Raw genomic sequence first — 27691 nt, forward strand, 5'->3', positions numbered from 1 at the left:
AGAAATAAGATTTAAAAAAAAAACATGGCTGTGTGGACATTATTCAATTTGCATGTACAAACAAGATGATCAAACCAAAAAAAAATCACATCATGGTAACCATAAAAAGTAGATCAAACTTTGTGGAGATTAGTGTTTCTAAACGTACAAACAAACAATTTTTTTTACGAGACAGATCGAATTGATTGAGCGGTAAGTGAAAAATCATCTAAATTTTTTTGGATTTCTTGATCGTGGAAGAGGAGAAAAATCGAATTGCGTTGTTCTAAAATCAGTTATTGGTTCTAAAACTGTCACGTTAGAGATTCATACGAGAATGTTGGATGTTTGTGATGTGAATAAGTTATGCAAGCCTCACTAAGCTCTAAGCACTAAGTCTCGTAGCTTGATATGTCAAAATTATGATAATCAAAAATCAATAAAACAAAAACTGTTTTTTCATAGTATTCTGAGCGGTGCTGGGTGTTTGTTTAATGCTAGTATCTGTCGCGAGGTTGACATATATTGTGTCATCTTGAAGGCTGCGAGAATACAGTTGAGGCTTCCGTCTCGTCAGTGAACACGTCTAGAGCTCTGCACTTCTGCATCAAAAAGCTTAAATCTAAATTAAATTATAAAAATGTATTTTTTTTAATAAGCTTTTATTAGCTTCGTACGTATGTATATGTTAGTATGTAACGGAATCTTTGAACATGATTTTGAACCCCTTCAAAACGTCGGATTAACTCGAAATTTGGTATACTTATTAAGGACCGATGACATTTCAATAATAATAATATATTTATTTAAAAAAATTGAGTTAACTAAAAAATTTAACTAAAAAATAAATAATAGTTTTAAAAAAACTTAAAAAATACGCTTTTATAGAAAATCCAACTAAAAAATACAAAATAAATTTTAATAAATTTGAATTAAAAATAGTGTAAGAAAAAATGATTTTATTGTAAAAAAAAGCATTGGGTTCTTTTCAGGATATTATCAAAATAACCCTTCTATTCATATCTATCTGTTCATAAAATATTTGTAACTACTGATATTAAGTTTTTTTAAACTATTATTTATTTTGCTTATAGTCGACGAGCTCATAGACCGCCTGGTAGTATTAAGTGGTTACCGAAGCCAATAATAGACGTTAACAAAGTACATTTCGCCACGAGTCATGAGTTTTAAGTCTCAGTTTTATAGTAAGACGGCTACTCCACCCTTCAAACAGACCCAGATTACTGCTTCACGGCAGAAATATGCAAAGAGATGGTACCTACTGATGCGGACTCACAAGAGGCTCTACCACCACTATATTAGGTATTTTGATCAGAAACTATAAGTATACATTAAATAACAACGGTAGATTCATCAGAGCCGCCTAATTACTCAACGTAGACAGAGACAAACATTGTATTGTTAAAACGATACGAACGATCGATACAACGAAACACGCGATATTTTGTACTGCTTCTTGTAATACGAAAGAAATTTTATTCGTTTACGTAAGAATTTTGCTTAGAACGTAATTAATTTTCGGAATAATGGGCATATTCCGAAAATTTAGATTTTTCAGTAGTAAAAAAAAATCTACACGGATTTGTTGATACGAACATAATAATTTTTTAAGCTATGGCATAGCGTTTATCCCGGGCCTTGAGTGTGGCGACCGAATCATGAAATTCAGTAACGAAAAAAACCTGACACCCCTCACTCCGCCTACCATGTAGCTCGCGTTCAACACATTCACACGATGCGCTTGTGTAGTGTTTGTGAATAAGCGTGTGGCGTGACGTCACACTGCATGCGCATCATGAAAAGCCCATCTCTCTCTCGCGCGGTCTAGCTTATGAGTGTGAAGGGGACAGTTAATGTTTTGCTTTTATTAATGTTTAATATAGCGTGGTCTTGTTTTATTATTGTTTTCATATTAAATTATCATTGTCTAATTATAATTGCATAAGTTGATAAAAAATGCTATGCATTAGCTTTACCGCGGCAGTTCCCGAGTGCCACACGTTTTTTTTTTACAAAGTCCGAGTGAATGGTGGTTTTATTGAAGCTATGATTGTCTTACGGCTTCCGATATATGTAGTTTTAAGCCAGATGCCCTGTGGATTCACAAGTTCATCTGAGACAATAATATTCTCGGAACCGCTGCGTTTATTAAAATTCGTGCAATATGTGAGATAATTTTTTCGAATATGCCATCCACAGCGCTGAAAAGACTACCATTTTTTGGGGTTTCTGTAGTGTAACGACATATATTTCCTGTAACGTGACTCGATAAGAGTTCTTAGGTACAGGCATCAATTTGGTAAGCTCATGGCATTATTTATGTCTTTACAAGTACTATGTGGTAATAAAATTAACTCTTCCACATCATTAAAAAAAATTACAGCTTAAAAAAACATTCACTTCTAAAAAAGTTAATAAAATACTTAATCAATTTATAAAAAAGTTCAATTGCACTATTATGCAGTGACAGTCACAGTTACCTTTTTTAAAAAGACCTCATTGACCCACCCCGTAACATTACCCATAACACAGGGAATCCTAATTTGGGGCCGGATGATTTTTTTCGAGTTATTTATTTATTTATTATTATTATAGTTGAGTTGAGATACAGTTGCGTCGATGATCCCGCATTCGACAGTACAAACTCCCAGCTATACCAGAGTAAAAACGTCATTTATTTATTTATTATTATTATTGTAGTTGAGTTGAGATACAGTTGCGTCGATGATCCCGCATTCGACAGTACAAACGCCCAGCTATACCAGAGTAAAAACGTCATTTATTTATGTATTATTATTATTATAGTTGAGTTGAGATACAGTTGCGTCGATGATCCCGCGTTCGACAGTACAAACGCCTAGCTATGCCAGAGTAAAAACGTCATTTATTTATTTATTATTATTATTATAGTTGAGTTGAGATACAGTTGCGTCGATGATCCCGCGTTCGACAGTACAAACGCCCAGCTATGCCAGAATAAAAACGTCATTTCCAAAGAATACACTCATATAAAATGTACAACAATATAAGAAAACACTTCTCATGGAAATTGAAGAATTTTTTTTACGACTTTATACACGTTTTTATGTCAAACAGGGAAAATGCGAATTACGAAATTGGCTTCGTACAGAAATTAGATACGTCTTTGTTTAAGAATTTTTGTTAAAGGACTTTTTTAAGGGAAGGTGTCTCTTGAAACGTGAATCGCCTTATCACCACAATTTTGTGTCTGAGTTGACAGTTTCGATTGTCCGCTTGGCATATTCATGGAACAGCTACACGACTCTTATTATATTATTATGTAAGTTTTATTATTGATGTACACAAAACTGGTAGTTTAATATATATGTATATAATTTTTTTCATACCCATTCTAGTAACCTCGAGGGGTTATTCTAGATTCACCGAACTAGTGGGTGAGCTCACGGGGCTTAAACCGGGAGTGTTGCTAACACTGGCCCTAGCAAGAGCAGTGCTTCGCAGAATCTACCACCGGATCGGAAACGCGGAGGGCGAGAAACTCAGTGGGCTGTGTCTATGGGTTAATTTACTCGTCGAGTCCTTCGTCGCAAGAGACGGGTTCAGCGAGGGCGGTAACCGGTGCTTGAGGTACCTTAAAGAATCTTTTCATATAGATCATCATGCTTGTCGTCTGAATATTGTTATTGTATTTACCGTTCTCAGTGTGAACTGGTTTTATCCACGACATAAAAAATTGTACAACACAATACAGAATAAAGTAACACCTATAATTAGTTTACAAGACTAACACAGTATTCGTGTTTTTAATTGCAAGAATAAAGTCTCGTGTCTCTGCAGCATTGAGCTGACAAGTAGATAAAATAGTGAAAATAAAAACAAGGTTGGCGGGCCTCCATGAGATGTGCTGAATTTTTCGAGTGACAAACTAACCAATATCCACTTACGTTCTACATCAGAAATCGGGAGGGACTAATAGTGCACTTGAAACAGAAATAAACAGAGTTTCAGTCAATCCTTGATCGTGGTCTGTCGGGCATTACAATTTCGAACGCAGGCGATTTCACACTAACACTAGTGTAGTTAGTGTATCGTTTTGCTTCAAACTAAACACACACTTATTAGGGATAATTGATTTACGCTTCTGTACTTATAATGTGTATGTTTTTGTACGAACGTGAGTGGGACAAGAACGCAATACCGCTATTGCGATACTGATAAACGAAAGATCGGCTAACAATGATATTGTCGTCAAAGTAAAAAGATGTGCGGTGTCGTGGGACACCGGATAGAAACGAAGTTCCTTATTATATAAATATTAATTTTAAGTTCTATTCGAGATATAAAGAAAATTATTATTCGGGTATACATTTTTTTAATATGTTTTTTATATTGATAAAAAAAACTACTTTACAAAGCTATCAACTTTATTTTATTCACAATGATTTAGAAAAAATATACAATGATAATATACAAAGAAACAGCTATTTATATGAATAATAATAATAACCGTCATCACGTAGACTATACGTTAGACACTGTATAGCCATTATACTAAGACTTTACATAAATAATAAAAATCTTACGTTACGGACGTTTTTTTTTCCGGTTAGGGTACCCCTCCGCATCGTCCCATAAGGAACTTCGTTCCAAAAATAGACGAATCTATCAAAAGATACTACACACTACTACGTACAGATACGCTGAAACGCCATTATTATTGTAAAAGGTAAAAAACAACTAAATTCACAATTGCATGTCGTGTGATGTAACCAATGTTTTTATTTGATGTGAAATTAAAACAATATGCTAATAACTGTAGGCGGTTTCCTTCAATTTCATTCAATCGTTGTAAGAAAATGGTAGTAATTTTCCGTTGTTTTGGTCGCGTGTCAAAGGTACGAGAGACCTTCGAAAAAACCTTAATCAGACGCCTCGTCGACTATGCTTTGGCCGACCAGTTTACAGGGATGTGAATTTACCAAATAGTCAATATCGAGCTCCAAAAATATAGATAGATTTCCTACAATTTCAGCAACAGAGAGGCTATTTCAGCTTCACCCTAACGTGTAGGTGAGCTCATGGGGCTCAAAAACCGGGGTGTTGCTAACACTGGCCCTAGCAAGAGCAGTGCTTCGCAGAATCTACCACCGGATCGGAAACGCAACCCGCTGAGAAGAACCGGCGAAAATTCAGTGGGCTGTGTCTGTGGGGTTACAACAATGAGTCGCAGGTCGAAACTAATATTAGGTCATTGTACTTGCATTGGTATGTAAATGATTGACCAATTTATAAAAAGATTAGATAGACTGGTCCACACTATACAATAAACTAAAGTTTTTACATACATTTTTTTGCTCTGTTTGGCTGTCCATTGTCTATGATACATGCACAAGTGCTTGCTGAAGGTCATTGATGGAAGCAAGCAAGAGGTACAAACCTCCGTCCCTAAAAAGGTATCATTATTTCAAACGCTCATAGTTCTTTACCGCTTATATTTAGACTTTGAGCACACGTCTCAAGTTAGTGGCTGCATTCAACGCTGTAATGCCATTGGTCACGGATAATCAATAGATACACCAGGTTAAAAGTTTTTTTTGTTTTTTATATAACGTTGCCAAACAATTATGTACCTAATTAGAAATACAATAAGTTTTCGTTTACAACTGCACTCGACCCCGGAGCCGTTAGATCTAAGAATTATTGTAAAAATCGTAGTTACAGCACAGTTTGAGTTGCGTGTCGCGTACCGTTACAACGCCCCCGTGACCTCATCCCCATAACTGAAGCCGTAATTTTTACGATAAAATTACAGGAATCTCACCATAGTCTGTGCGTACACTCGATAAATATTTCCGTTTGATCGTTGATAGCGTGACTCGCATGTTCTGCAATGAATTCGAGTATTGTTTTGAAATTTTCAATTCCTTGATTTTAATTCGTATTGCTTTACAGATTGAATTTACGTTAATGTTCTATGATTAACAAAGCATTTATAAAAAAAAACCATATGCTTTGTGAACGTAAATAGTTTTTATGGCGGCTAACTAAACAGTGATTACGGCTTTCAATATAAGTCTGTGCGTTAAGAAACACAATCGACGGGGTTATTAAAATATATGGACTATTGTCGAGTTTCTAATGATTGGCTTATACGAATGACTGACTCCGTGGTGAAGTAATTAGGGCCCCTGACTGTTGAACCGAGGGTTGTGGATTCGATTCCCACTTCAGGCGTTGGACATGTTTGTTTGCTCTTTGTCTGGATCTTTGTTATTTATATATATGGATGTATGAGTAAATTTAAATAAATATAAGCATGTATGTATATCTCTGGTTTCCATAACTCAGGGTATTCTGATTTGGGGGTGGATGACAATCTGTATTTTGTTCCCGATTATTTATTTATTTATGACTTTGAGTGTTGGGCTGAAGTAATGTATCATCGTATACATATAACACATTTTATTTGTTACACAAATTGAAAGCACCAATGAAATATTAAGGGCTCCAAGAAGTCGTGGGTACGAGAAAACAAATAAAATTTGTGATTGGATTTTAGGGTAATCTTCGTGTATGGATCAGTAAAGTCTTGTTTTTGTGGTGGTAATAGGAAATCTATTGAAACTTCTGTTTCACTTGGCTTAAGTTGTCGAACGTGCAATCTATTCTAATCGAAAATTAATTAGAACTTAAGTTACTGTTTCACGTCGCTTGGCTCGTCTAACATGCAATCTATCGTGACATCGTGTCAGATGCTCAGTACTGCAGCCATAATCCAGGGATATTTGCCTCCGAACCCGGGATTGTCCTAACCAAACAAAGAGGACAGTCGATACACCGCAGATCCCTAAAATTTTATCTAAAAATTGAATAACGCCTCAGAACTTTTGCTTGTCTTTCATGCCTTAATCACAAACTCAAATCAAATAGCGGAATGAATTTTAAATAGACTTTTAAAATTGAAATCGTTTGATAAATAACATTAGTACGAGCGATTTGAAGCCGATATGGAAATTGAATGCTTATTTTCATTGTCATTATATATTAGATAGGCAGACAACGGCGAATCATCTGATGGTGAGTGGTTACCGTCACTCGTGGACTTTAGTAATGCCAGAGACCCAGCCAAATCGCTGTCCACGACTGAGTACTCTCTCTCTTTCTCTCTCTCTCTCTCTTTCTCTTTCTATTTCTCTTTCTCTTTCTCTTTCTCTTTCTCTTTCTCTCTCTCTCTCTTTCTCTCTCTCTCTTTCTCTCTCATTCTAAGTTAGACACAGATAATATTGATGTACTCTTCTCCGGTGGCGGACGGTGAAATGGCAAAAGTGACATGAAAGATTTTCGATTTTTTTTTGCGATATTTCTAAAAGTTGTTCCTGTAATTTATAATAGATTTATCGATTGGTGCTGCCTGTGTTTGATGCCACATGATAAATGGTTTATAAATTTCTACATAAAACGCAAAATGTTTTATAGTAAGAGCGATGAAATGAAATATCCCGAATAATTAATTAATGTTATAGGATGGAACAGCGCACGAGTAACGACAGAATAATTGTACACGTTGCGTTTAAGTGTTTTGTAATTAATTTTACGTAGTAGGAAACTTTTAGGAAAAACAAAGGAAAATCATCTTTAAGGTATTCTTACTTCCAAGAGCACAAGTCTACAATTTTTTTTTTTTGGAGTTTACTCCTTTAGAATCGATTTACATATATAGGCCCGGGGTATGAAAATTATGGGGACCAAAATCGTACTAGCATGTCACACGAAATGCGTTATGCGCCTGATTGCGCATGTCACACGAAATGCGTTATCGCAGGTGACGCCGGGCTGCTGCGCCGGCAGTCCGCCGCTAGATGAGTGGACGAGCTCACAGCCCACCTGGTGTTAAGTGGTTACTGGAGCCCATAGACATCTACAACGTAAATGCGCCACCCATCTTGAGATATAAGTTCTAAAGGTCTCAATTATAGTTACAACGGCTGCCCCGCCCTTCAAACCGAAACGCATTACTGCTTCACGGCAGAAATAGGCAGGGTGGTGGTACCTACCCGTGCGGACTCACAAGAGGTCCTACCACCAGTAGTACAAATAATATAATACAATATGATTGCAATTATAATTCATGAACGCGAGTGCAATCACTGTGGACATGGCAGAATATTTAAAAGTTATAAAATAAAATGTCAGTATCACCAACAAGTCAATCAGGAACGAAACGAATTATTCCGATTCAATTTTCCCATTTTTTTTTCGCAATGATAATTTACTTCATTCAGCGTCCACCCTTCGATAAATCACCGGACCCCCGAGCCGATCCAGAAACAATGACATTATCATTTCTCATTTAAAAAATGGATTCCAAGTGGGACTCGGAGAGAAATTACTCAATTCGCCAAGATCTTTTTCAGTTCATTAATCCCCCAGATTGCGTCGTAACCGTCCAAAATTCAGGACCTTCGATAAATAAGGACCGGACTCGGTCCGAAAACTTTGCGTGGACTTAAAGCGATCTTGTGGCCTTTTCGCGCATTTTAGTGGTCCCTGTCTTTGTAAGTTGCCGTGATCTTAAGACGGGACGTACTTTGTTTGTGCAGTTTGTTTGGTGCCGGTTTATTTTTTCAAAGATTTGTTGGGTGTATATTTGTAAAGTATTTGTTGTCGGAAGGCTCTTTTTGTAGAGTACTGGTTTTTCTGTTTATTTCCTTGGTCGTTTTACTGGTGGTAGGACCTCTTGTGAGCCCGCGCGGGTAGGTACCACCAACCTGCCTATTTCTACCGTGAAGCAGCAATGCGTTTCGGTTTGAAGAGTGACACAGACATTCTACTGTAATTACTGAGACTTAGAACTAATGAGGTCTATGGGCTCTGATGACCGCTTTACTCCAAGTGGGCCGCTTGATCACCCCTTTTTGCAATAAGAAAAAGTATTTTAACCGATTTACCTATACAAGTACAACCCTGACCGAGGCTGTCCCGAATTTATGATTACGTTAATTTTTAGGCCAAGTTTAATTTCACGTTCGATCGCTCGCCCTATGATCCTTCGGGGATACTTGCGAGAAATATGTCATTGTGTAATTTAAATTACTTGTTCATAAATCTGTTTTCCCTTCAATGGACACAACTGAAGGGAAACTGATTCGAATTAAGCTATAATAAGATAACTTGTGGAGGTTTTACGTATTTTCTTTTTTTTATTGCTAGATGGGTAGACGTGCTCATGGTCGACCTGGTGTTAAGTGGTCATCGGAGCTCATAGCCGACAACAATGTAAATGCTGCCGTCCACTTTAAGACATGGGTTCTAAGACTTAGTTTTACAGTACAACAACGGCTGCCCTACCCTTCAAACCGAAACACATTACTGCTTCATGGGAAAAAGAGGAAGCGTTGTGGTACATACCCTTGCGGCTAGTCGTAGTTATATAATAAGAATAATTAAACCAATAAATTTTCTTCTGCTCTTTTGTAGATATAATGATCATTTCTGCTCCAAAGCAAATGCGACAAAAAAATTTTTGGAGTTGTTTTTTGTGAGTGACTTTTATTAATTTCTGTTTTGTTATTAACTGTCGCCTCAAAGCTGTATTTGACGGCCGGGAGCCAGTTTTAATTGACGGAGCCATACATATGTATTATACTGTAATTAATAAAATAATTGGGTAATAAACACATCTAAAAGAAAATGTATTTATTTATGTCAATGAGCAGCCACGATTAGCAGACCAAGATATAAGACACGTAAATTAACGAATTCATTGAGATAAATCATTATAACTCTGTTAAATTAAACATTAATTAAACACAATAAATAATATCACGTCTAAGTTTTATATATTTTTTAAGTGTAATTTTTTTATTTAAATTATTATACAACAGTCTTAGAATTGGAATTGTTGTTTTCCCAGTAACGGTATCTAAAAAAATCGATCATCTAGGTCTTTGGGATAGATGAAATGTCCACATACATAATTAATTTTGTATGGAACCGGAATTTTGAAACCGCGAACCTTTCCGCATGTCTCTGGGTTTTGTTTTTAAATTTGAAGCCATCAGCCGTTTGGGACGTGGATAAATTGAAAACAGAACATAGAGATGCTCTGAAACTGTACAGTTTCTGTTGAGTTATTCCGGATATCCTGGAAGTTGGAATCTAGTAAAAATATTGACCTGACTTTTGACGAAGTACTTTTCTAGAATGTCAACGGTGATCAACGTGCAAAGAAGAAAAAAGAAATTGGATTTCTTAGAAAAACTCTATGGATTCATTTCGCGTACCTCATCTCCGCATTAGTGAATGGAAATAGCATTCTAAAGGTGAGACTGTATAGCATTAGGTAGCCTTCTCAAACGCCCCATTTTCAACAACTGACTGAGTTTTAGAATTAGCTTCTTTAGAGTTTCTTCAGTAAACTTTCAAATAAAATCTTCAAAGAAGAATTATTTGACAGATTATTTTTAGTTTAGTCAACATATTTATCTGCATTTTCGATGCCCCCATTCAAAGAAGCCACGTCATTTCGGATCCTCCCGACCCACTAACGGTGCTTTTAGGTATCCCAAGCACCGGTCATCGTTCTCGTCAAACCTGTCGCTCGCGACAAAAGGTTCGGCGAGTAAATTAACCCACAGACACAGCCCATTGAGTTTCTCGCCGGATCTTCTCAGTGGGTTGCGTTTCCGATCCGGTGGTAGGTTCTACGAAGTACGGCTCTTGCTAGGCTTCGTGTTAGCAACATCGTCAGGTTTGAGCCGAGTGAGCTCACCTAGTTAAGGCTACGCTGATATAGTCTCTCTAGACCATCAGCTTAGGTAACAATAAAAACAAAGAGGACCTTCAAAATCCAAATAATTTTGACTTTGCCACTTGTTTAATGCCACTTAATGACATATATTGTGTGGTGGGTGGGCTGTGAGCTCGTCCAACCATCAAAGCAATAAAAATAAAAAAAAAACCAACTTGACAAGTTTCAACTGAATTAGACATGTGAATCACGGAAACACGTATAAACGTAAAAACAAATGAACTTTGAAGTTAATACCAACCGTATATACTTCGAGTGTAAAATGAAATGAAATGAAAATATCAAGAGGATTTCGTTGGTACATTCAAAAGAATTGCTTACATTTTCAATTTTATTCGTAATGAAACCAGTGTGTCTGCAATAATTTAATATTTAGGATTAAACACGTAACTAAACTTGGATATTGTTATTTATCGCGCTAGAAGAGAACCGACTTGTGAATTAAATTAGAAAAAAATATATACGGAAACATTCTTAAATGTATGGTTTTCAAAATATTGACACATGCTTGCTGCATTAAACCGGTGACATTGTCACTATAATACGTCTTTCGTTGACTGTAGCACTATAAAATGTTCTAGTTCATCTAATTCTACTTATTTTCAAAGAGGACGAGGCGAAAAGGAAAATATACGCCTTGAATAAAAGCGGTCAGTCAATGAACCAACATGTGTCTGTCGTGATTTGTTGAAGGTGGGATTCGAAATGATTTTTTTAACTATTCAGATGCGTCTCTTTAAAAAGCAGGGTCGAATTTAGGGTAGAAATTAGCTTCGAATAGGGTTGCTGTATGTGCGATATAAATATATACTGCGGTAGAGTATACATACAATACTTATACTATGCACACTGAAACTGTACAACAATATATTAGCTAAACAGTATATAGCTGAATTAACGAAACAGGAAACCGACTTCAAGAACATAAAATGGGAATATCATCAATGCAGTAGAAGTGAATTAAAATACAAATAAAAACTACTAGTCAGATCTTGATAGAATTTAAATGGAACGTGGGACATGAGAAGCTCTAGCTTTCAGATAAGAAAAAAATAATCACCAAAGTCTAGAAAACCGTTCTGAGGAAACAAACATAAGTCTTTAAAAAAAAGCTGTAGAATTGGGAACCTCCTTCTTGTTTTGAAGTCACTTGAAACTGTTCATTTCATGAAAATGTGCATGCAGTATTCACAAAAGGGCATATTAGTCATTAAGACCACTGAAAGCGTTTGCTGCACTTAATCTTCAGGCGAAGGCGTTATACAAACAGCGCGTTAACTGAGGTTGTTTACACAATTATGAGGTTAGCCTTTCTAGATTCCACAACGGGCCACCCGAGGCATTTTACTGAGTTAATTCCGCTCAAACAATTTACATTTCCTGTACGTATACAACACATTCTTGTCACATCGGTTCGTTTACCGTGCTCGAATAAACATTAAATGAATGTTTATTTAGGTTTATTAAGACGTATTGTGGTGTATTAGATGTTATTGTTTATTTTTTGCTGCATACCTAAGGGGTGGTAGCCATTAGCATTTACTTTTACAGACTCGTAGTTGAGCTCACGGGCTCAATTTAAAAGAGTTTGTTATACTGGCCCTAACAAGAGTAGTACTTCGCTGAATCTACCACCGGATCGGAATCGGATATATTATAATTATTACAATAATGTTACGAGCCCAAAACACGTCATTACGGATCCTCCCGATTCATTAACGGTGCTTTTAGGCACCACAAGCACCGGTCACCGTTCTCGTCAAACCCGTCGCTTGCGACGAAGGGCTCGACGAGCGAATTAACCCACAGACACGGCCCACTGAGTTTCTCGCCGGATCTTCTCAGTGGGTCGCGTTTTCGATCCGGTGGTAGATTCTGCGAAGTACTGCTCTTGCTAGGGCCAGTGTTAGCAACACTCCGGCTTGAGCCCCGTGAGTTCACCTACACGTTAGGGTGAAGCTGAAATAGTATCTCAAGATCAAGCACAGGTAGAAAATAATTTGTTACGAATAAGTTTTTGTTAGTCTCCTCTCTACGTGACAGACGCATTAGAGGGGCAGGTTATGAGGGCTACTGCTGTTCCGGGGGAAATGCAACGTGTTTCATTGTTTTGTACAAAACCATAGGGGAAACCTAGTTAAGAAATTATAGATAGTAGTCTTATAGAGTATAGTAGTAGAGCATAGAGTATAGTAGTAGAGTAGAGTATAGAGATATAGTAGTAATTATAGATATTATCTAAGAGTCATGATCATCAGTCGAAAGATATTCACTTCTGGACACAGGTCTTCCCCAAGCTTTACCACAATCGCAATAAAATCATAAAACTTTTATTAGCATTTTTACGTAATATACGACAAGAACGTGCGAAAAAGGTCGTGGTCAGGTTTCACGGACATGTCAGAGCTAAAATTAAACAAAGGCTGCTTGCTGTTCCACAATCCACTGTAGTTTTGTAATCGACGTCTCTAGAAATATTATATTACGAAACTTTAAATTTATGATATTACTATTGTAATACTTGAACTTTGGTTGACTTATTTAGTAGCGTCGAAATGGAGGTTCGAAACTACTCTGTTTGAGATGTTGGGTAATGGCTCACTAACAATCCAGCCATGCCAAAAAACTTCTTCAAGGTTTGCCACGAAGCGTCTTACACTGACCACGGTCTGTCGATCTACTTTGTGTGAGGCCTACCCACACTGCGACAAGGATACAAAAGTACAAACATGTTGATAAATTATAATAATAAGGTGACCCTTTGAAAACAGCTCGGTTATTTTAAAGCTCTATGAGACTTAATAACCCCGTCATACATTTCAATTTTATTACCAGGAGACTGTAACCTAAATGTGTGTGGAAATTAAATATATATTACACCTATCTATATATATAAAAATGAAACCCGTTTTCCGTTGTCACGACATAACATGAAAACGGCTTGACCGATTTGGCTAATTTTGGTTTTGAATTATTTGTGGAAGTCCAGAGAAGGTTTAAAAGGTAAATAAATATGAAAATAATCGGAATTAAATAAAAATAACAATTTTGTTTTTCCTTTGATGTGTCCCCCGTCGGATGAATTCCTTTAGTTTGTCTTTTATTTATCGATTGAGGCACTACGAAGTCTGCCGGGTCAGCTAGTATATTATAATTTATTTACTAACAAATTCGCTAACAAAGTTAATTTTAATTTTAACGATATATTTTGGTTGTGCTATAATTTAAAAAAAAACCATGAATAAACTCTACTACTATTAACACTGTTAATGCATTACTGGCTATCGCCCGGGAGCGCTCGCGAACAATTACCGTTACGTGAATATGACACGGAGTAAAACTTAAAACATGGACATGATATCTCTTAATGGACTCCGAAGTAGTGCAAGCAAGAATAAAAGACTTAAAATAGAAGCATTAAATATTAGACGCAAAACGATACGTCCGGAGAGTATAAATCTAGAGCATATCGCGGCCACGCGGGACCGCACACCGATACAAAAATATATTTCACGGAATTCACACTAAATCGAACGAGAAGCGAGAGCGAGCAAATTGAAAACAGTCGACTTTGGCTCGTTATGGAGCCGACTCCGCCATTTATCTTCATTCGGCCTTTCAATAGAATTGCCGGCGACGTTTTCCGCAACTCAAACGGTGGAACTACTTATTATTTCGAACAGTTCAAGCTTAACGATTTGGGGCCCGGGCGCACCTGTCCTGCATCCATCGATGCAGCGAACGCGAACAAAGGCAGACCTGTACCATTGTGGCAAACATATTCTATTGTGAGCCTCGTATCTGATATATATCGATAATTGAGTTTTTATATCTATACTTCTGTACTGAATATTATAAAGAGGAAAGATTTGTTTGTTTGTATTGAATCGGCTCCGAAACTACTGAACCGATTTGAATTTCCGATTCTTTCACTGTTTACCGATTTGAATTACCGATTCTTTCACTGTTTGGAAGCTACAGTATTCCTGAGTGACATAGGTTATAATCTTTTTTGAAAAAAGTTAGGGATCCGTACTAATACTCCAATAATGTAACCCAAGATGTCAAAATATTACCTAAAATACTCTTTACATCGCGTGCCCTGCGAAAACTTTTGATGGTAGAATAAAATAATGTACTATGACTTTGTACAACACATTATTATTTACAAAAAGTGTCACGACAGCATTTGTCTAACTATTATTATGCCGCAATAGTGTTCTCTTATGTAAAAAAATAAAACAACGTCAAATTTCATTGAAATGTTTGTTAAAGACCCGAGCGGAGCCGGAGCGGGCCGCTAGTGATATATATTATTATAATAGCTTGGGAAAAAAGTTTCTTCGCATTTTTTAAGAAAATTCACAACATTTTTTAATATAGTTTATTTACATTTAACTAAAGTATGTAGGTACCATTTTGTTCGATAACTTTTTACCATCTTGTAGGTAGGGACATGATCCCATTGCTATAAAAATTTTGGGGGTTCTGATCAAAATACCGCGTCAATTGGTTTTAACAGTCTTCTTGTGATGGTAACCTGACACTGCCTAAAGAATTCTGAAGAGACTGAAACAGGTGTAAATCTGAAGATGCAAGGTCAGGACTATACGGCAGATGCATTAACACCTCCCAGCTAAGCTCTCTTAATTTTTGCTGAGTGGCTAATGATGTGTGAGGCCTAGAGTTATCATGATGAAAAACCACACCCCTTCTGTTGATTAATTCCGGCCGCTTTCTCTCAACTTCTTGCCGAGCGGTAGGCAGCGGCTTGGCTCTGCCCCTGGCATTGCTGAAGTCCATGGGCGACGGTAACCACTCACCATCAGGTGGGCCGTATGCTCGTTTGCCTACAAAGGCAATAAAAAAAAAGATCTCATCAGTTGTTCGCAGTAGAGTTCAGAATCGACGGTCCTGCCTGATGGTAACAGCTCATAATGAATGCCCTTCCAATAACCACCACACACACAGCATCACCTTGTTTCCCGGGTTTCGCCACAGGCATTTTCGCGATTTCTTCAAGACACAAGAAATAAAAGTATAAAACTCACCGAACATTGATTTACGAAAAATACTGTTCTATCACATCGGAAGTAAAAGTAATGTCACTTTCCTCAAATTTTCTCGGCGCGTGCGTATTTATTCATCTTTTCTAACAAGTAACCTAGCAAGTATTTACGAATAATATAATATTAATGAAAACTTTTTATTCTGCCATATAACCAAACAGGTTATGCATAAAATTACAGCTTCCAATACAAGAAAAAAAAACTGAATAGAAACTTGATTAGTACAAAAAATTCAAATAAAACATACCTATTGCACTGAGTTCGGATGAGTGATGATGAGTGAAATCGAAGAGTTAACTGGAAAATTTAGTGTCTGAAAAAACTGAACCCATATATGAACTACATTAGAAGGTGATTTTAACAAAAATAAAACTCAAGCTTTTACGGGTTTTACTTAGCTAATAGATGTAAAAAAAAAATCTAATTTTGATACTCATATTTTTTTTATTCATTTAGTCATTTAGTTTAGGATCCCTTATGGTTCTAATTTCATTCTTAATAAATTAAGACGGGGACTTCACTTTTCTTGGCGCATGCGTATCCTACTTATTATTTCTAACACATCGTTTAGTAACTATTTATTTGTAGGTTTTTCTATTTTATCAATACAAAATCTTAAAAATTTTATTTAGGGGGAATTCAAAGTAGCATTGTCTAGGTAATATATGTTGTTAACGCCTTTGCCGTATCTGCGTCTGTCGCCTGTCGTCTATTAACCTATATTAAGCTAACTACTTTGTAATTTTAAAATAATGTCTGTCTTAAAATTTTACGAGAAAAAAATTCCCGCTTCTTTACCTACTTCATTTAATTTAACCAAATTTTTTGGTTCTTTACATAATTCATTTAATTTATCAAAAATACAAAACTAAACATCTCTAAACAAATTAATGTACAAATATAAAATAAAGTCTCGTAACAAAAACAACGGGATTTCAGTGTATCATCAGATACATAATATGTACTATTAAGTGCCTAAGAACTTAACGATAATAATAAGATTTTGAAAAAATCAGTTTTCAGTCGTGTCGGTAACATTTCCGCTGCTGGTTTCGAAAATGAAAACACAAAGCAACCATTCTTCCAATAAATAATAATAATAATTTTAAATAATACCTTTTAAAAGCAAATTAAATCAAGTTTTGTGGACTCAATTTTTCTGCTTATACTGTGTGATAATAGTGACAAACGATAAATGTGAAAATGAATTAATCAGGTAAAATGACTGAGATTTTAAGTTAATAATATATTCTAGAATATTCTACGATGGTAATAATTTAAACTTACAATTCTTGTCTAAGGGGTTGTCTTGCGAATGGCTGCATTAACGTTGTTGATGCCTATGGGCTCCGGTAACAACTGGGTTGGACGCGGGCTGTAAGCTGTCCTGTAAAAAAAATGGTGCGCGTGCTACTTGGTACACGTGAAAGAAGTGAAACTTCTTTTGCGGTGTGTAATATTGTGGTATTCTTCATTTTTCATCCTTAAATCAAAGTTCTCTTGCAATAGGGAATGTTGTGTATAGGAGACACGACCTAGCTTGCTTTGTCCTTTCCCTCTCTCCACGGTGTAGTGGTTCGGGAGACGTCTATTTTCTCTCGCTCTTCTTAAATTGTATCTTTTCGCTCTAGCCGTAACGAATCTGACGCGATTTAAATTTTACTCTCACCGCGCCTAAAGAAGTTTTACTTCAAAAATGTATTCAATTATAGTAACGCCGACTATCAGTTGACATTTCCCTAAGGATTGGTTGGCTATTAATATATTGCAATGCACAATGCCTGAACATGACGCAGAAGTTGTGAGTACTGTCCTGTAATACTATAGTTAATTAAAGTGAGACTTTTGTTTTCGTTTTAAAGGAGTTAACTAGCTGTAATGGAACAAATAACAAAATACATTACATATATTGTCCGGTTTGTTCTCAAGTTCTCGTAAACAATTTTGGTGTAGACCTAATGTAAAATATGCAAACTGATAAAATTGAAAAGTCTTAAGAAAAGAGAAGGTGGCCACAAAAACATGTACATATAATGATTGTGTGATTAATACTATTTATCTCTGATATAGAGATATCAGCTACTTCGGTCATATTGCCCGCCGACAGTCAGATAACTTGGACAAAGTGATTGTGACGGGCAAAGTAGAAGGAAAGAGACCCCGCGGCCGATTACCTAGCCGTTGGTGTGATCAAGTAACCGCTCTAACAGGGTTGCCAGTCGCAACCGCCATTCGAGCAGCTGAGGACCGGACGAGATGGAAACAGCTCACGAGACAGGCAACGGTCAAGTTTCAGGGACACGACCTTCAGCAATGAAGAAAGTGACGAAGAAGAAAGAAGAAAGATACAGATGATTTTTACTGTAACATAGAAATCATAGAAAGAAGAGAGCAGCGAAAGTAAACTAAATATAAAACAAGAAAAATCTTTGGATTTTGTACTAACTATTAAGTTCATCTTTTTTTATACTGTTGATACTGATCTGGATATTAAGGCGAAGCTTTAATGTTATTGTTTTGTTGACGGTCCTTGATGCGTTTTAAAATTTTCTATTTAATCGGAGATGATAAATTCGGTGAAAATGACGTTCAAAAATTCTGTTACGTGCAAACAAACACGCATACATACCAAGCTGATTAAGTCATGTTAATAAATACAGAAATCTATGCCATAAAAATAAAGAGAATAATCCGAACACCCAACCAGAGAGGTTATTGACACAAAAATTCATAATCATATTAAAGAATCTAAACATTATAACTAAAATCTAATGTCGACCGCATTTCGTCCAGACGTAGCCTCGTGGGAAATCTAAGGCTTTATTACACATATAATACAATTAATTTAGTTAAACTTCACACCGGTTCGCTGGGAAGTTACGTTTTCTATGTAAGTATGCTGTGAATCAACGGTGTTTTTGAAGTCTTTTAACGCTGTGTAACTACAAGAGATTTTAGCTGTTTCGTTGCGTATAATTTAAGTTTACCGGTGAATAACATGTAATGGAAGAGTAATCTATACTAATATTATAAAGCTGAAGTGTTTGTTTGTTTGAACGCGCTAATCTCAGGAACTACCGGTCAGATTTGAAAAATTATTTCAGTGTTAGATAGCCCATTTATTGAGGAAAGCTATATATAGGCTATATAACATCACAGTAAAACCAATACAAGTTGAGCACCAATAAAGAATGTTTCAAAATAGGGGGTTTAAATAGCTTCTGAACATTTTATAATTCAAAATTATCTTCACTTTCTACGTAAATGAAGTGGGACGTAAAATTTTGCGTTATGCCAAAGTAACTATTCCACGCGGACGGAGTCGCGGACAAAAGTTAGTGTTGAATATTTTGCATAGGGAAGTCGAAATACACTGGTGGTAGGACCTCTTGGGAGTCCGCACGGGTAGGTACCACCACCCCGCCTATTTCCGCCGTGAAGCAGTAATGCGTTTCGGTTCGAAGGGTGGGGTAGCCGTTGTAACTATACTGAGATCTTAGAACTTATATCTCGAGGTGGGTGGCGCATTTACGTTGTAGATGTCTATGGGCTCCAGTAACCACTTAACACCAGGTAGGCTGTGAGCTCGTCCATCCATCTAAGCAATAAAAAAATAAAAAAATCTACTGCCTGTGAGATTGAGTCTAAATTCAAATAATACAAACCGAAAGCTTTTACTCTCTAATATCAGTGTATTATAAGTATTCGCCGAATTGTTGAAATTTGACCCTAATTACTGGTACTTGAAAATTTTGATTAATTTTATGTAATTTTCTTTTTGTTTTCGTAATAGAGTTTATTATCGTAATGTTTAAATCTAGAAAGCTTCTAAGGCTAATTCTCGTTAATTTCTATTTTAATATAGAAATGATTAAAAATCTGAGCGGAAAAATATACTTACTTGTCTATTTATTTATAGATTTTCGCTTTGCTGCATAATTACAGAATCAAGAATCAACAACAGTAACAAGATCGCAGAGAAACACACAAAAAAAAAATAAAAAAATGTTTTCTCAAGTAATTTTTAAAAACTCATAAATAAAAAGTCCAAGTTGATTTAAATCATAAAATAACAAGTATCAAAATCAATTACTCCGGCCGAATGTTATTCAATAAATAAAATCCTCGAGCAACACATTCTGTGACGCCTATCATTCATGACTTGCGCTCTGGAGCGTACGGCTTTGTCCCCCATTGTTGGTCACGGATGATCGCGCGTGACTACCCTACAAATTCTCGGTGTTTATTCCTCGTTTGTCGGGGCCTAACGTGCCTCGGTCGAGGAGGCTTTGATTGACGGAGGCATTTAGTCCAGCTTTTCTTGAGATTTGAACCGGCATACAGTTTGGGCCTTAGAAGGGAACTAACTGTTGTTCAATTAATTGATTTAGGGTTTTTTAAATGTCATTAAGTAAGTGCTCTATGACGTTACAAGGTTTGGACAACCTTGCAATTGATATTTCGTCCTTAAGTCAAAAAGCTAATATTATTGACAATGTGTGGCTCATGTGGACTCCAAAGGAATTTCAACTCCAGATGGGACGTGTTTTGGTCGATTAATGTAGTTTTTTTCTTCGGAATGACTATTTTAATATCGCCATCTTTTTTTTTTTTTATTGCCCTTGTAGGCGGACGAGCATACGGCCCATCTGAAGGTGAGTGGTTACCGTCGCCCATGGACTTCTGCAATGCCAGGAGCAGAGCCAGACCGCTGCCTACCTTATTTGTGAACCTATTTAAGTTCCGTTGATTTTTCTGTAGACGAATCAGGAATACGTTTTCGTTGACGGATCCCAAAAGAAGCGGTTTTTAAAATATGATTTACAAAAAAAATTGCTCGCTGGATCCTACGATCAGATTATATTGTTTGCGGGTTTCATTGTTATTACTCATTAGTTATTATTTACGTATTACGCATCGCTCGATACGCTAATACCGGGCATCTTAAGATCTACTGAAGGCCACGAGACTTCAAATTATTCTAAACTAGCTGACCCGGCAGACTTCGTAGTGCCTCAATCGATAAATAAAAGACCTAAACAATTGTATAAAATAAACTTAAAAAAAACAAAAGGAATCCGTCCGACGCGGGACATTTTCATATTTTTTCACTTTTAAACCTTCCCTGGACTTCCACGAATAATTCAAGACCAAAATCAGCCAAATCTGTCCAGCCGTTCTCGAGTTTTAGCGAGACTAACGAACAGCAATTCATTTATATATATATATATATATATATAGATAGATAGATTACCGTCCCGACTACAAGACTTGAAATTTTAAAGAAAGAAAATGCTATTTGTTATGCTATGCTATTGAATGCTATTGATTGTTCATATTATACAATAAGTCATTCTTTGTAGATCCGGTCGAGCTTAGTCCGAGCTTTATCGCGTTGTTTCAACCTCTGAATAGAACTCTGTCAATGCACGTCGGATATTACGAAACTGAATTTTGATGTCAGGATTGAGCTGACACAAGATTCGAATGGGACCGTATTGAATTAACAATTTTCCAAATTGTTGGGGAAGTAATGTTCGAGGACATGTAGCGGTCATCATATTTCACTCAGAGGCTTCGTATTTCGAAGAGAAATTGCTTTTTTTAATTCATAAAAGTGCTTATGAAATTCCTCAACATTTTTTTTGTTTTTTTATTGCTTTGATGGGTGGACGAGCTCACAGCCCACCTGGTGCTAAGAGGTTGCTGGAGCCCATAGACATCTACAACGTAAATGCGCCACCCACCTTGAGATATAAGTTCTAAGGTCTCAAGTATAGTTACTCAAGTATAGTATAGGAAGTTTATGTCAATTGACAGAAAGCAATGAAAAAAAAAATTAACGTTATATTTATTATTATTACTAGCGGCCCGCTCCGGCTCCGCTCGGGTCTTTAACAAAAATTTCAACGATATTTGATGTTGTTTTATTTTTTTTAATAAAAGAACACTTATTGCGGCATAACTATAATAGTCAGACATATGCGGTCTACAAAGTCGTAGTCCATTATTTTATTCTACCGTCAATAGTTTTCGCAGGACACGCGATGTAAAGAATATTTTAGGTCATTTTTTACACCTTAGGTTACATTATAGGAGTTTTAGTAAGGATGCTTAATTTTTTCAAAAAAGATTATAGCCTATGTCACTCGGGAATAGTGTAGCTTCCAAACAGTGAAAGAATTTTTTAAATCGGTTCAGTAGTTTCGGAGTCTATTCAATACAAACAAACAAACAAATCTTTCCTCTTTATTATATTATATTAGTATAGATTACTATTCAACAATGATTTTTTTAGTTTGAACTTATAAATCACACACATGACATAAGCTTTGCCATCAAAATGTTATAAGTCTGTCCGTTTAGGGGCCTCCGAAAACTAGAGCTTTCTACAAATTTCACTAACCGACACGGAGTTAGAAGCCCGTTTAAGGACTATGAATGTACTAAATTATAGAGTGAATGCGTTAAAACGTAGCCTCTAGGCTTTCATTCCTACAGTGTGATTCTCAAAGAGGTAAATATGACGGACGAGTATAAAGTAGTTACCGAGTCCGCATTCAAAGTTTCTTTGACGGACAGAATACTTAATGAGAAAATACTCAAAAGAGGGGTTGCCGGATTAATCAGAATTTCGGTTTATGATACACGCTTTTGTGTGCTCCGAGGATATTTAACTTAATTTCGCGTTTGGATTTGGATTCAAATTTCGTCGAGTGTCCTAATAATTTAGTCTTAATTATAAAGGATTTAAAAATAATGTTGAATTAAGTTGAAATTATTGGCATATGTGTTGCTGTGTGTATAAACATAGCGGTGGAACATAATTTGAACGCACACTAGTAGGTACCACTTTTTTTTTTTTTGTTTTTTTTTAGTAGGTACCACTGCTTTGTTCATTTCTGCCGCGATTAAAGCGGCATTAAAGAGAGGGATAGCTTATATATTCAAAACTAGCTGACCCGGCAGACTTCGTAGTGCCTCAATCGATAAATAAAAGACCTAAACTTTTAAATAAAATAAACTTAAAACAAACAAAAGGAATCCGTCCGACGGGGGACACATCAAAGGAAAAACAAAAAATTGTTATTTTTATTTAATTCCGAGCATTTTCATATTTATCCACCAATTAAACCTTCTTTGGATTTCCATAAGTAATTCAAGACCAAAATCAGACAAATCGGTCCAGCCGTTCTCGAGTTTTAGCGAGACTAACGAACAGCAATTCATTTTTATATAGGTATATATTCAGTCCGATAGACTTTAAAGGCATATCTCTGCAATATCTCTGCAATGGGCTTTCTCATCTACAATCGCATACATGTGACGCATTCGCATAACAAAAGTTGCCATGGTAACCGTGGCTACAGGACTGGCAGCTTATGGACCAGAGTTGTTCATTATTTCAGAAAAAATAAAACTAAATTTAACACTGATAATACCACGGGCCACGTCCAATATATATCACCGAATATTTGTCGTTTGAAAATTTATACCCTAAAAATCTTTAATAAGGTTTAATTTAGAAAACTCAATTTATCAATAATATCATAGATCATTGCGCGAGCCGTTTTAGATTGTTTTATTATATCTTACGTGTGTTACGAGACGCAGTGAAAGTTTCTTCGAATCCAATGGCAGACTGAAGTGAATATTGCAAAACTTTCCGAGCAACACTTGCTATTGCGAGAACTTGCTCACGTGGAATCTTCGAGCCGAACTTTTTAATGGAGTTTCTTTCACTGGTGGTACAGCATATTGTAAGCCCACTCTGGTATCTACCACTGTATATTCCTGTCCTAAATCTATTGTACGTTCTGATTTTTTTAGTAAGGGACAGCAATTACGTAACAGTATTGAAGCTTCAATCTCATGTGTCTAAGTGGGTGGCTTCGTTATTCCAGTCTATGTCTTCCGGTAGCCACTTAATTTTAGATGTGCCCTGAACTCTATGCCAAAAATACTTGTTGCCACAATTTTTCAAATTTACTAACTGAAAACTATTCCAAATTTTTAGAACTTTATATTAAAATGAAAATAAAAGCGGCGATATTAAACGACCCGCACAAATCAAAACAAATGCTTTTAAAAATACGTACTACGTATTTATAAATATACAATTTTCGGTTTGTAACGTTCCCAGAATGAAGGCATAGCTACAGAACACGCCCGGACCGTTTATAAAAAAAAAAACAAACAGCGATCATTTCCCGTTATCTGCACTGCTGAGAGGCGTAAAGCGCAAATTCGCACTGTAAATTACGTTGAGTGTACACAGAGGGCGTGCTCGTACACAATTATTTTTGCATACGCCCAGCGTTACCAGGAATCGGCTGTGTAAAAGTCCTTCGAGAATTTTTACAGCTGAATCTGTGGAAAGGAAAACTTTTTACGTTTCATTTATCGTTTGTTTAATGGTAAGTGTTAGTCGCATTATTTAACTATTATTTAGTTTTATTGTAATGTAAGTAAAATTAGATAAAACATACATTCCTATTAAATTGTTTCTTCAAATCGTTTCACTCTTGACACAGTGGTCATTATCGTTACGTAGCCTTAGGGTAAGATCTGATACGTCTCCTGACCGCCCCATATCGCCTTGCCCACGGAAATTGTGCACTTATTTAAGGGGCTCTCGTTATAGTCCTGATGCGGCGAACGCATTGGAAATCTCTCGCGTGCAGGCCACCCTTCCTTGCTGTAACTTAAATGGCTATTTCACTAATAAATTTCATGCGAAACTCGATTTAGAAACTGCTGTAGGTTGTAACCTTGGACGGGCTCTTGTACCACAATTCTATTTCTTCCTTGGACTGCTTAGCCTTAGGATAGATAATACAATGGAATTGTTCATTTTACTGATTTAGTGTTTATATAAGCTAGTCTTATTAGAAAATGATAGACTACATGCGGATTGAAGTTTAGACCTCGCTTCAAGGTGGGGTTCTACGGTCTCTGAGGTTTGCTTTACCGCTTTGTTTTTTTTTTACCCAAGACCAAGGACCGATTCACTCTATTAGCGCCTAGCAACCCTTCTCAAACAATCAGCCGAGCACGCACATAAATTGGTTGGCCAGGCATTGTGTGCAGAGGCTAATTGATTTTGGCTTCGGTATGTCCCGCCTTGTCCGCGAAGTAAACGATAATACCTATTGGGCTTCTGTTGAATATTTAACGCGGAATTAGGCCGCGACCAAATATTAGGGCGCTTGGATTTCATCGGAATACAAAGGCGTTTGCATCGTCTGGTGTCAAATAGAAACGAAAATAATTCAAATTGGTAAGCGACTTCAAACATTTTACAGCACAGTTTGGTGTTTATCCATTTCAGAATTCCGTTTGTAGTCTATTGAAATCAAGAAATACAATTATATATAAGAAATGAAGAATGTATCCAAAGACATTTTGTAAATATTTCTGCAGAATGGCTGAACTATGTCCAAAAAAGTGGCTTCGTATACATATGTACCCAAAGCTAGGGAAAGGAGAAACCCCATTTTGGGCCTAAGCGTTACACGAATGGGATATGTATCAAAAAATTCGTCTATTTTGCTTGATTAACCTATTAAAATCTGAGCTTCATTGACAATGGCCAAGTGTAGAAAATAAGTTGAATTCAATTTTTTGTTTTAAACAATCTTTGTAAACATCTGCAACACTTATTTCAATATACGTAACTAGCTCCACAAACGTGCGGATTAGAATTAGAACATCCATAAAATAGGATCGATTTAGTGGAAATCAAGTGTAAAAAATAATTAATACTCTTTTGCTTTAGGATAAATGACTGTTTTTATAGGTATTTTAATCAATGTAAATAGACTTAACTAGAGTATAGCCATCGAATCGTGACACAACTACTTACAATGGCGGCAATTCAAAATATCTACAACTGACAACATTAAATATAGCATGAAAGGGTAGTTTTGCATTTTTATATTAATGTGACTATGCCATAGAAAAACACAAATGTATCAAATCGTGTTATGTTATCTTTAATGTTGCCAACTGAAGATATTTTGGATTTTGCCGTAAAGCAGTAATGCGTTTCAGTTTGAAGGGCGGGGCAGCCGTTGTAACTATACTGAGACCTTAGAACTTATATCTCAAGGTGGGTGGCGCATTTACGTCGTAGATGTCTATAAGCTCCAGTAACCACTTAACATCAGGTGGGCTGTGAGCTCGTCGATGGGTATCTAAGCAATAAAAAATAAAAATAAAAAAGGCATGAAATAAAATGAAATGAAATGTGATGAGATAATATGGGAGCACGTAATGATTTATATTTTATATAAAAAAGTTATCATATAAATATAGTTTTTCATATAAAAAAGTTTTCATTAAAATTAAAATAAGACTGACCTAAAGGTCTTAGTTACCAGGACATAAAATCCCTTAAAAAAATCATTTCGTGCGCAGCGCGTGTCGCATTACGTTGTTTTTAATTTTTGGCTTTCATTCGTTTTCGTAAACAACCTAACGCGCGATTTCTCGTAACAGGTTCCATTTTTATTTTAAAGCAACCTGTTGCTGCAACAGGTTTCGTAAAAAATTACTCATCTTTAGTAGGAAACAGCCTCAAAAATATCGTTTTTATTAAAATATCTCGAACAATAAACTTAACCTAAAATGTAAACATTGTCTGATTTTACCAAGTTGGCCATTGCTGGGAGACCTGAAAATTGGGCTCATGAAACCTTCTTAGGTATTGTAACTTATGCCCAAATTCTAGCACTGTAACGCCAGGCCCAAGTTTGTATGGATTTCGGGTTTGTCCTTTGAAGTTTAGTCTACATTAGGATAGTTGCGGATGGAAAGTTACTATCTTTCTCTACCTCTCTCTTTCAAACCTCAGAAAGCTGCAGTATACTATGATATTATACAAAACTTCATACACTTGTAAGTTTGACTTATAAAACGACCGCTACTGATTTCTTAGCTTCAAGTAGCGACATTAAAACGAAAGTAACAGAAACCTCAGACTCCATTTATTCATTTTAGTAATGGACTTTGTGAAGCTTGGCTATATATTTTTAGTTTAAAGCTCTCCCTGTTTTTAAATGGAGTTTGTTACGAAAAATATTGTTAATTTAAAATATTAAGTTTTGAGGTTTAATTATTGAAATGTTTCAATTAAAAACCACTTTTATAATATAGGACACAATTATTGGCGGTCTCGGGATCTGGTACAATGTACTGTAATAAATCTATAATAAGCATAACTACATATTATTATTACCACTGTAATGCGGAATGATTGCCATAATTCACTGAACTGTAATTACCAAGATTTTATACAAGTCTCGATGATTTTAAGATACAGTGTTAATTGATTATCACTAGAAAGTTTGCGCGATTTAAAATCATAGATCTTAGCGTTTTAAACGATAAGTTACCCATGAAAATTGACGTGGTCTTACAAGTAATTCAGAGGTAAGCCTAGAAAACAAATCATCAATCTCCGCTTCATTACCTAATTCCGTTTACGAGGAGAGCCGATGAGAAAACCCGCCGTTTGTTCGTAATTAGTGGCCGGTAACAAGCTGTAACACGTAAGTACGTTGAGGCGTCGTACAGGCTAACTACAAGTCGTCTGTGGGTTCTATTATCATTAAGGATTATCTTAACAATTGAATTTTTTCTTTCACTAGTCTTCGTTGCTTTGAATGATCGACATTCCATAAAGTCACGTAACCTCCCAAGTCTGATTGGAGTTAGCAAGATAAACCCAGCCATAAACCAATATAGTGCTACTGATTAGCTTATAGCATTAATTAAAAGCAGTGTTTTTCTTTACTTCTGTCAACAGTTTAACAAATAAGTATTATTT

At 36.1% G+C, this 27691-nt stretch overlaps 2 long non-coding RNA genes across 5 annotated transcripts in view; one reads left to right on the top strand and one right to left on the bottom strand.

Annotated features, from left to right (window-relative positions):
* Nucleotides 1-27691, top strand: part of LOC101742035 (tyrosine-protein phosphatase Lar) — a 448057-nt gene that overhangs the window by 160899 nt on the left and 259467 nt on the right. The gene's annotated exons all lie outside the window — the stretch shown is intronic.
* On the bottom strand, nucleotides 9800-12127 carry LOC134199614 (uncharacterized). The gene is made up of 2 exons (XR_009974174.1): nucleotides 11114-12127; nucleotides 9800-10126 (listed from the first exon to the last, which is right to left on the bottom strand). It is a non-coding gene; the product is annotated as an uncharacterized LOC134199614 (long non-coding RNA).

Source organism: Bombyx mori, chromosome 11 (genome assembly GCF_030269925.1).
Source record: "Bombyx mori chromosome 11, ASM3026992v2".
NCBI classification, from domain to species: Eukaryota; Metazoa; Arthropoda; class Insecta; order Lepidoptera; family Bombycidae; genus Bombyx; species Bombyx mori.